This window comes from Rhipicephalus microplus, chromosome 6, assembly GCF_043290135.1.
Source record: "Rhipicephalus microplus isolate Deutch F79 chromosome 6, USDA_Rmic, whole genome shotgun sequence".
NCBI lineage: Eukaryota > Metazoa > Arthropoda > Arachnida > Ixodida > Ixodidae > Rhipicephalus > Rhipicephalus microplus.
In genome coordinates, this window is record NC_134705.1 from 101,426,568 (window position 1) to 101,437,969 (window position 11,402).

Consider the following 11,402-nt stretch of genomic DNA (forward strand, 5'->3'; position numbering starts at 1 on the left):
CATTTTCGCGACATGGCCCTTCTTTTGACATTTATAACACCTGCTGTTCAGAAAAGGACAACTTACAGGTGCGTGTTGTCCACCGCATCGCTGACAGATAGTCTTAGTTCGTGTCACCGATGTCTTAGTGTTGCCGGAGCCGTGGCCGATGCATGTCCCACATTGTGAGCTCCGACGCAACGCTGCTGATTGGCTCTGCCAATGTATGTCACTGCAGCTGGCTGACTCTTCGGCGGTGTTTTCCGCGACCATTTCCACGGCGTCTTTCGCTGCCGCTTCCATGGCCGTAGCGGTGTTGCAGACGCGGTCCCAGGTGAGCTCGCTGTCGCTCATGGCCAGCAACCGGCAACGTATGGCTTCAGAATGAAGGCCTGCTATCAGGCGGTCACGAAGCGCTTGTTCCAAAAAGGCGCCGAAGTCACATAATGATGCCAATTTCTTCAGCTGTACCACAAATTCTGCGACAGTTTCTTGAGAGGCTTGCTTCCTTTGGTTGAAATGGTATCTTTCCCTCACCACTGACCGCCTTGGAGAATACTGCTTCTTCAGCGCCGACACGACTTCCGGGTATGACGACGTGCTCGGCGTCTTGGGTAGTAGCAGACTTCGGAGCGTCACGTATGCTTCTTCTCCGATGGCGCTCAAGAACAGATGTAGTTTCTTGGCCTCGGCAATCTCAGTGACTGTGGTGTAGAACTCGAATCTTTTGACGAACACGTCGAAGCTGCCGCTGCCGGGAGCGAATTCCGGTAGCTTGCTGAGAGCCATTGCCGTCTTCAGTTCTTGTCCAATGCCATCCTCGTCCCTACTTTGTGGCATCCGCCGGAAGAGAAAGACCAAGGCCTTACAGAACACCTTTATTTACGGTACTGCATGCTTGCAGCGCAAAGCAACGGTTCCCCCAGCAACAGAACAAGAGCCAGAATATATACGCCCACCAGCCACTCGCGCATGTACGATAACATGGTGACGTCACTAACACTGTTCATCGGTGATGTCTTTCACGCGCCGTAATACACATAACAACACAACGCATATAAAAGTTCAAATCACGAATGAGCCAACAGCTCACAGTAATGGAACAAGCATGTGAAGCTATTACAGTGAAACCCCTCTTGCAATCTTGGAATGGAGTGCGCAAGCATTCATTTAAAGCGTCTCACTGATACTAAGCCTACGAAGTCAAGAGATTCATCCAGTTTTACTAGTCGCTCCCCCTGAGCTACATGCAATGCGAGAACAAAATGACCCAGAAATAATCAGAAATAATTTTTCTTTGAATTAAAGTACACAAGCGCGCCCTCTTTTTGCAGATCACTAAGTTCTTGCAGGCGATGTAAGAAACAAAAAGGAAACATCCGGAACAATGTAGTCATTCTCTAGGCAAACACAAAGCTTTTACTAAAGATCGTGATACGTTGGCCGTGAGAAGGACAAAGTTCAACTACCTAATATATTTATCTTCTTGTAATCAACCACAATTAGCTTAGTAGCCAAAAATTGTCACGGAACATATACCCTCTCCACCTCTCCTTCACCATAAATGCATTGTTTCACGGTAACCTTACAGATGCTTTCTCGATTCCCTCTAGTAATCTCACTGTTCGCGCTTACACTTTACATTACATGAAAGTAAGAGTCAGCGATGCTGATCAAAGAATTTGTAGCAGTATAGCAGCACGTTTGTTACCTTCGCTATGTGTCGGGAAAAAATGAATATTTTTTCTTAGTTTAATTGCCCAATGCGCGTCCGCGTTTCGAAGAAATTGCAGGATATCTGACGAAGAAATATGGTATCAGCTGATGAAGCCGTTAAGATGCATATGGTAGTCTAGTTAAGCCATGTTGGGGGAGAAGTAGAATATGTTTAAAATTCCCGGCATTTTCTTCGAGAACATCACACTACTATATCTTTACTCCAGCATAAAAAATCTAAGTTTTATTAGTTAGAGCGCGTGATTTCTGGACTAAACATTCCAAATAAAAATTTTTCTGCGGCTTTCACAATATATGATATCGGCGTATTTTTAAATGCAACCTTTTTATGAGAGCTTTCATTACATGAAGAGGCCAGATTTGTAGTGCATTCGCCCTTTTGAGGCGCACAAGGATGCAGCCTAATTATACCACATGCTCAGATACGTCAATCACTAACTAGCCATAGGTTCGACACTATATGAGTGTCCAAATATTGAAATAAAAACATCTAATAACGAATTGAGTGAAGTCTTGCTGAACTCGGCAGTCAGAAAGCGTATTTTAAATGCCGAGTAAATATTACCGAAATTTATCTACGAGCACTGATGAAAAGCGCTAAACTAATTAGTCAATGTTCTTTTCCATTATTTATTACGAATATTAGGGCACCGGAAGCTTTTGTGTGATTATCGATGCTGTGTGTATCGCATTATGTGAATTTGCGCGCTAAAAATCACTGTCGCTAGAGTTACAAGTGCCCTGTTACCGTCTTAAGATTGATGTTTTCGTAAAGATAGCGCACTGGGATACATAAAAGCGTGATGTAGGTACTACAATTAAATATATTTTCTCCAAAAACGAAGCACGAGTGTGCCCAAAGTATGCCACGCACACAAGTGGCAAAAGTTCTTTGTACTTTTTTAACGATTTTCTCCAGTGAATTCGGAGTAGTTATTTCAAATCTTGAATACCACTTGGCTTATGGAATACTGCAGACTTTGAAACTGTAGTTTGTGTAGAAACACTTTTTCGCATACCAGACTGCTGCGCACGAAGAGTTTTGAGCTTGTTTAAACAGTTATTAGGGCAAAAAAACGCCAGGTTTGCGCGGTTGCCGCAGCAGTAACAGCGAAAGCTAGAAGAGCGGCCTTTCAGAGCCTTCTCAAAACACTCATTGGGTAACTACTGCAAACACATTTGCTTGGTACCCACTGGGGCAATATTATTAATCTTTCGGGTACTAGGAACCCATTTTCTATGCCATTTCTTGTCATTCTTCTGAGAAGCGTGGTATCTACTAAACACTTGCCAGGAATTTTGGACCAATTGTGCGTGCAGTGGCTGACGGCGATCAGGAATTATGGGTAAAGTGGGTATGTGCCACAATTATAAGAGAACAAGAACAAGCTCTTGTGATAGTTTGGAGCATAGAACGGCCCACTCGTTTCGCAAATTCGAAGTTAATTAAACCACTTCAAGCGCATCTGTAAGGTTAACGTGACCCAAGGCATTTATGGCAAAGGGGGGGGGGCGTAAGTTCCATGAAAAGGTTTGAGTACTGAGCTAATATTGGACGAATACATTGAGCTAAGTATATTAGGTACTTGAACTTTCTGATGAGTTGCATGAGAGACCATTGTGAATTATTTTTTCTGTTGGGTGTAGCTTTGTTTTTTGGTGTAGTGACTTTTCAGAACACTCGTTTTTTTTTCGAGTTATTCCTGATCTGCTAAGTACTTTTGCTTAATTGTATTTTTTCTTTGTGTAATGCGTTTAATAAAGTACCTCTGAGTATGCAGAGTACCTGTTGCAACGTCAAGGGAGTCTTATAGGACCAGTATATATTTTTTACACATGCAATGCAACATAGCGACCTTGCCCAGCAATGGTGGACTAGTGACTAAGGTACTCCACTGCTGACCCGCAGGTCACGGTAACAAATTCCGGCTTCAGCGGCTGCATTTTCAATGAAGGTGAAATCGCTGTAGACCCATGTGCTCAGATTTGGATGCACGTTGAATAACCTCAGGGTGTCGAAATTTCCGGAGCCCCGCACTACAGCGTCTCTCATAATCATGTGGTGCTTTCGAGACGTTAAACACCGCATAGCAATTGTTAGGATTGGGGTATCACAGAAGGGTTTCGGGAATCGTATGCCCACTGCACATGGAGCGACTTGTGGACTCATAGAACATTGCTTCCTAAATATTTGTACAAACGTGTCGGAAGTGCTAAGAGGTGTGGCACGACGTCAACAAGAGAACAAAAATACATCCAAAGGTAAAGGAACACGGCGATTCCAGCGGCCAATTCCTGGTTAACGCTACGACCGAGAAATCTCTCATGGGAAGCTGATAAGTGGATTTGAGGGACAGAGGATGCTTAGCTAGCTGAAGAGCAGGCAAACACAAGAGCAGAGGACGTGGTGAAACAAGAGCAGAGGACGTGGTGAGGGAAAGGTTGTTGCTGGACCAGCCGCTGAAATTGGGCCGTCGGGTTTCAGACCCGAGCCAGGAAGGCTTCATCAAGCTGAGCCCTTTTGCCGTTGCGTTCCTGTTTGAGAGGACCATAGTCATCCCTTTAAGAGTTTTGTCCCAAGGCTGGCGGACTCCTTTCTGTCCTTTTCCTGTCCGCTGGGTATTTTTGGTCTTTTTAACCTTCAAGTATGCTAAACCAACTAGCGCAGTCAGCCACTTTGCCGCAAAAACGCAAGAAACAGACGTAGGGCTACGGGCCCCAGCTGTGTATTGAGGGGCTAGCCAACTTGCTCCATTGTTTCTCTGCTCCCACTCCACTGCTTATCAGCGTACAAACAATACATTGTAGTTGGAGGGCTGGAATATCCACTTTACGGCCAATTAGGGCATCTGCCACGTGCGGCTATTTTTTTTGAAATGCATAAATATCTTTACACGGTTTCACACTTTAATTCTTATTCAAAGGTTTTTTGTGGGCGGAAACCCACGGCTTTGCCCTTCCTCAAAGATCTGAGCCTCCTTTCGGAGGCTCAGATCTATAGAGCCAAAACAATGTAGAAAAGGAGCCTGCATTACCCAATAGTATGGGTTAATTACCTTCATATTTCCGTCTTAGTTTTATGTTCATCACTTCTAAATAGTGAAATATCTATTATTGGGCTGTTTATCTAATTTCCAAAAACCGTTTGGGCGTTTCTCGTCAGTAAATCAAGCCACAATCACAAAGTTGCTTCTTTTGTGTCCAGAGCACCAAATGAAGTTTGCGATCTCGGACATCAGGAAAAAATCAAAATTCGCGTAATCATGAAAAATATTGAAGAACGCAGCACACCCACACCTCGAAAACTTCCTGACAATCTCTCTGCCTTCGGCCTACGAAGTGATGTGTTCTACAAGAAAAACTCGAATGGCAACGGGAGAACATATGTGCTAGCATTGTATTTTTACATGATAGACAACATTCTTAGCACCTGCTATGATGAGCCCAAGTATGGTCATTTAAAATGTTTCAAAATTCTCACGAGTTTCCAGCAGGCGTGCTACTGGTCCAAACTTGCTTCGCACGTCAAGCCATATGCTGCCTTGAGTGTCATAAAGCATGAACATTTTACTTTTTTCGAATGGCCCTGAAATTTCGATCACCGAGACACTCTTCAGCGACAATGAACCGCAGCTTTTGTCGGCAGAGTTCAGCGCTTTCTCCCAGTAATATTACTACTCCCATGTCTAGAGCTATCCCAGGTACCCTTAGTCTAACAGTGAACGCGACGGCATATTGCGGACGACCAAGGAACTTTAAAAGTAGTCTCCGGACTGGCCCTCGGCTCTCTTGTCGCACCGCAATGCACCTGGCATTACCAGCTACAACCCTGCTCAGTTGCTAATGGCACGCCGCCTGCGGCCTCACCTTCCTGGGAAACAACCTCACTGCTTCCGAAATCTCGTAGCGATGCCGAATTTAAGAGGCGCGACGCAGTGTCACTTTGCCGCCAGTGTCAGGATTTCAACCGTTCACACGCTGTGAAGAATGTGTCCCCTTGTGAAGGGTGAGAGAGTGTGATTCAGGGTGCATAGTGTACGGACACAGCACCTGATTCAGTGCAGCGTCCACGTTTTTATGATGTATGGACGGACGCAAGGGCTGTCGTTCGCAGCCGCAGACATTTGGTACCTCAGTGGTTTTTTGACAGAGGCGATGGTGCACATCTGGTTCCACAGCAGAGTCCGCTGTCAGTTGTTGGTGACTTCTGCAGCACCAGTTCGCTGCCATACGAATCCCCAAGCACACTGCAGACTGCCACTCACCCAGTGCCTGAGTGTAGCGGTCCGCCACCTGCTTTGCCACCTCAGGTTGCCCCAGCTACCCCTTCAAGACCGCAACCATCGGGTATGCACGCTCGGTTGGGATTTTGCATTAGACAACCTGTGCGGCTGAGTTCTACGATGTGTCACGGCATACAAGTTCTATACCTGTAAGATGCCATGGCTTGTGTTGTTTCGTTTATACCAAGAGGAGCAATGTAGATGGTGCGTGGCAACTGTGCTGAGTTTGGGGCGCCCTTTATGTCACAGTATACCTAAGGCATGTTGCACTAATAAACAGAGTCGCTCGTATTAGGAACGTGGAGTGTGAATTTCATCGAAGCAGCCCTTGGGCTTCGGCCTGCGTCTCTGGCTGCCTTGACTGGATTTCAGCCACTACATCTACGTCTTCTTGAGAGCGGCTTTGGTTCTAGCCTAAGCGAGACGGTGAAGAAAGAGTATTAGAATTAGGCGACACAACAAGATTATCAACGCGTAAAATATTCATATAGAAGATGGCCCAAGCCTATCTTCGCTATGGTCCACCTTCACCTAAACTTCTGCGTCACCTGAGTCTGAAAATAACGAATTAAGTTATGCAAGAATCAACAGGTCTGATTCCCTTTTTATTCAGCGTCACCTTGTCACGTTTAAAAACTAAGGCGAGTGTCCTATCTGCGCCCGTCACAGCGACAATAAACAGTCGGCGCAAATATTTACTCTCCCTGCCCCCCCCCCCCTTTCAAGCGTTGTGGCATCTTTGACTACGATAAGGAACTATGTGATAAAAGCAGGCACTGCCACGGGATTCAGGCACGGTGGGGTTCCTGGAGAATGAATACGACACGGCGCACAGACAGCATGCTTCCGTAATAAACAATATTTCAAACCACCACGCAAATTCACGTCTCATACAACACCCGGCTGGAGGTGACGACCGTGACCTAGTGAAGCCAACAACCGTATTCGCAGACGACCGGCAAACCGGCAATGCACCTCATTAATGGAATGGCGCAAATACAACCGATAACTGCAATCAGCGTGACAATATGTATCGCTCCAGGTGTTGCAAGAAAAGATGAAACACTGTAAGCACTCATCAAGGGGACTGATTTCAACATCAGTCGAACTTGGTTCATTGCAAGAGTCGGCGAGTGCACCACCATCACACGATCTCCGCGGTGAAGAGCAAAAAAAATGTCTGATACTGATCGAAGCACTTAACGGGGGCACGCAAAGCGCGAGGGAAATGCCTATTCACTGATTAACGCTCGGAGTCTGTTGTCACCAGTAATTGAAATTACGCCGCTACGATTTCGCAGCGTGCACAAAGCACACCTACCATGCCACTTAAAATGACAGAGCACATCTCCCGCGAAAACCGCCAGCGAAAAAGACTGTGGCAAATATACTAGTAAAACTCAACCTTCTACTTACTTTCTGTTATCTAGAGCAGAGATCTCTCAGCTGCGAAGCTGCTGTTGCTACAGAAGAGAGTGGAAGGCTGGTTACATGGTGTCAGTCTTGTCTTGTCGTGGCAGCTGCTGCTGCTTGTTCTGCGCCTTTCGATACGTTGCAACAACTCCACTTTATGTACAGAAACTTACGTACAAATTTACAAGACTCTTCACCGTTATAACTACCGCATGTTGCCTCGGCAGAGCCGAAAGTTCAGAGCACTGTTTGCTACGACAAAAATGACCATGAAGAAACGGTAGTCAGGTCTCAACCCCTTGGTTGCCCCTCCCAATTCTCCCCACGGCCAACGAAAACGATTCGGTTTGTTTATTTGACAGACTAAACACACTTGCTGCAGTCCTCTCCTCTCGCTCACTTAATCAAGCACTTGACATCTCGGTCAAAGAGAGACAGACGAAAGGACCGGCCTGCACATGACTTTCCGCGAACTGTGTGAACGCACACGATGATGGCACCGTTCGGCGGCGGGCCCATGCTATTACTGCGAAATGACTACGCTGTCCGTATGACAGCCGTCTCGCGGACTCTAATCAAGATGGATGGGTATCGATACACCAGATGTCTTCACGTCGCCCGCCGGCACTTCGATGGCCAGTGACCACGTAGCTGGTTGATAAAAGCGGTCACCGACCACAGTATTCTCACTTGAACAGGCGTCTTTACGCCGGGATTGTCGTTTCTCGAGAACCAGCCTCTTGGAATGAAAACCCACCCTTTTGTGACAAACAAGACTCATTCCTTTGCCTGCGGTGTCAAAACTTGCAATACTGGTTGTTCACGCGGCTGCCCTCTCATGTTGTGTTAGCCTGTCCAAGTAGTGAATCGAGCAGGAACGTAGTCACCGTAAAGATAGGCTTACTGGCATCATTACGGCCATGCATCGCATGTACTGACCGAAGTGAAACAACGTGAGCAGTGATAGCTCGTCCTCCTGTGCAAACGTGCGAGAAGCTTCGCAGGGCCGAGACAGCACTGTCTTCTGTAAAATCGGAAAATGGTGTTCTTCAAAAAGAAAGTCGAGGTCTAGTCACACTCGCACTACAGCCGTACGTAATCGGCCTTTTCGAAAAGAAAGCGCAGAATAAAATGACTTGACTGGCAGTACGGGCTTCGAGGACTCCAATATATATAATGTACGCGAATTGATTTCTTCGAATTTTGGCCTCGCGTTTCGATTGGCTCGCCGTGGTGGTATGCGGCGGCACTTACCGCTAAAATTCTTTGCAGATTGAATGGCTCGAAAAGGGAATGGCGCGAAAAGATGTGCACATGTTACTAAAATTTGCACATTTGATGAACTCGAACAACTGCTGCCTTCAACGATTGCCACTGCAATAGTGGCAACAGTGCTATGTTTTTGTTATATTTTAAAACCGCAAAAAAAATTGAGTGGACTGAGGAGCAGGTAGAGTTTATCGGTGGTTAATGCAAAGTTTATCATACGTTTCTCTTTCCTACCAAAGAGTGATATCTGTTCAGGCTTTATGACACTTCTATGCTCATTCAATAAATACGCCCACACGACTGATTGTTATGTTTTTCACCCAACGCACAGCGCAGTCGTGCCAGCGCACCGTTGTTGCTCTATCGTTAGGAACAACTACAAAACCACAGGTGGTCGTATTTTCTACAGGTGGTCGTAGTTTCCACAGGTGGTCGTAATTTCCGACCAACCACTACGGCGTCTCTCATAATCATGCAGTGGTTTTGGTATGTTAAGCCCCACAAATCAACCAATCAATGCAAGCGCGTCGCATCGAAGTTTGTCGCTTCTTGCGTGGACTTCGTACACAATAAAAAGGCTTCATTCAGGTTAAATGATGCCACAGCTGTGCTGTATTGTTATTTTTACTTGTCAAAGTTGTGTATTCTCAAACCCAGAAGCGCCGATAATACTTGTACGGGTTCGGTCGGTAGGACTTTAACGTTTGGTGGAAATCATGGTGGCAGAACAGAAGGGCGAAAATCAAATTCGCTGGGACTCGTCTCGACGCATATCTAAAGTGGAGGTTTATGCATATTCGCACGCAATTTCTTAACTTGAATGTACGTCTCAAGCAATAGAGTGCGTGAGAATTGCCAGAGATGCATTTCTAGCGGGGCGACATTAAGTGACCACTGTGTTCTGCTCTAGCATTGAAAGGGGCAATAGCGAACTCAAGCTCAATTATTCCTCGACAACTGTGCACTAACATTGAACATTTATTGTCATTGTTCACAGTGAATCTACTCTTCTAAGCATCACAACAAGGAAACACATTGCTAATGTCAAACTTATCTAAGTGCGTGCGCAAAATGTAAACATATTCACGGCCACATATTCTACGCTCCACGAAAATTGAAGCGTTGTTGACACGACGGAAATAAAAAATAAACGTGATAGAAATTGTAGTGACCACCGTTGGCTTCTTTTGACCATAAACATATATCTCTGTGCATTCAAGATTGAAACATTACAAATGAGTGATTTTAGATACTGTCATGTGCTTTTTCATCGTGCCACCATCATCCACCAAGCTTCAATCACGCCACCGTCATCCACCTTGCTCACCAAGCCTTCCACCAAGCACATTTCGCCTCGCCACCATCAGCTGCCCTTTTCCACCGTCACCACCATTGGCTCGCCACCATTTTTACCACTCTAGCCGCCATCAGACGCCATTTTCCACCGTCACCACCATTGGCTTGCCACCACCACCTGCCACCATTTTTCCCACTCCCGCGTCATCAGCCATTATACCCGCTACAGTTTCCACCATATCCACTAATATTTCCATCACATCCACTATTCTTTTCACCTTATCCACCAACGATTCTAGCACCCAACAACCTAGGATTTTTAATGCGGAGTAAATGAAATATTCTCGCTAATCATTTACCCTAATGGCTATTTAAACGTCAAGCCCTGCAATGAACTTGCCTTCAATTTACCGTTGAGTGAAGTACACTCCATGCAGTTTGCTGAAACTAGCAAAGCATTTCAGTACGACTGTTAGTTGGCAAAACATTCTTACCAATGTGTATATCAACGGTATTAACAGTTTACATATACCGTTGGGGTTTAAACGCTGTTTTTTGCTGGAGAATGAAACTTTGATCCAGCCTTTATAATAATTTAGCATTGGTATTTTTTTTTTACCTGACCAGCGCTTCATGTCGCGCGCAAGTCACTTCTCCGCATGCAACGAAGATTCTCCGAACTACTGAAGACACGGATAAAAACGTGTGTTAAGACGTAATGATCGATATTGATTCATATGTAGGGGTTTACACCCCAAAACCACCATATAATTATGAGAGACGCTGTAGTGGAGTGCTCCGGAAATTCGGACCGCCTGGGGTTCTTTACCTTGTACCTAAATCTGAGCACACGGGCCTGCAGCATTTTCACCTCCATCAAAAATGCAGCCGCCGCAGCCAGGATTCTATCCCGGAACCTGCTGGTTTAAGATATAATGGCCGTCAATAGAGAAAATAGGTGGCTTTCAAAAAACTGGGCTAAGAGAATTGCTAAATAAGTAGAATACTTTTAAATGGATCAAACTGGTAAGACGATATCCGCGTGTGTGTGCACCTTGCCATCTCTAAATCTATCTGGTGTCTAATGTTTGTATATTCAAGAGTTCAAACTACCAGTGGCCTGCCTCATGCCGCTAGATTACGGTAGCTGTAAACGACACCTGATACCTAAATAAAATGAAAATTTTGTAAGTAGCTGGCCAAATATTTATGTTGAGTTTTACACTTAGTGAGGAAAGCGTAGACTGTCATTCTTGCCATACGTATGAAAACATACACAAAAAAAATTGGCAGCTTATCCGTGGAGTGAATGATAAAGAGGGGGGCGAAGCATTTGTCCGTCCATTCGTTCTTGCTTCCGTCCGTCCATGCGTCCGTCTGTGTGACCATCCACGCGTCCACCCACCGATCCGTGCGTGCGTCTGT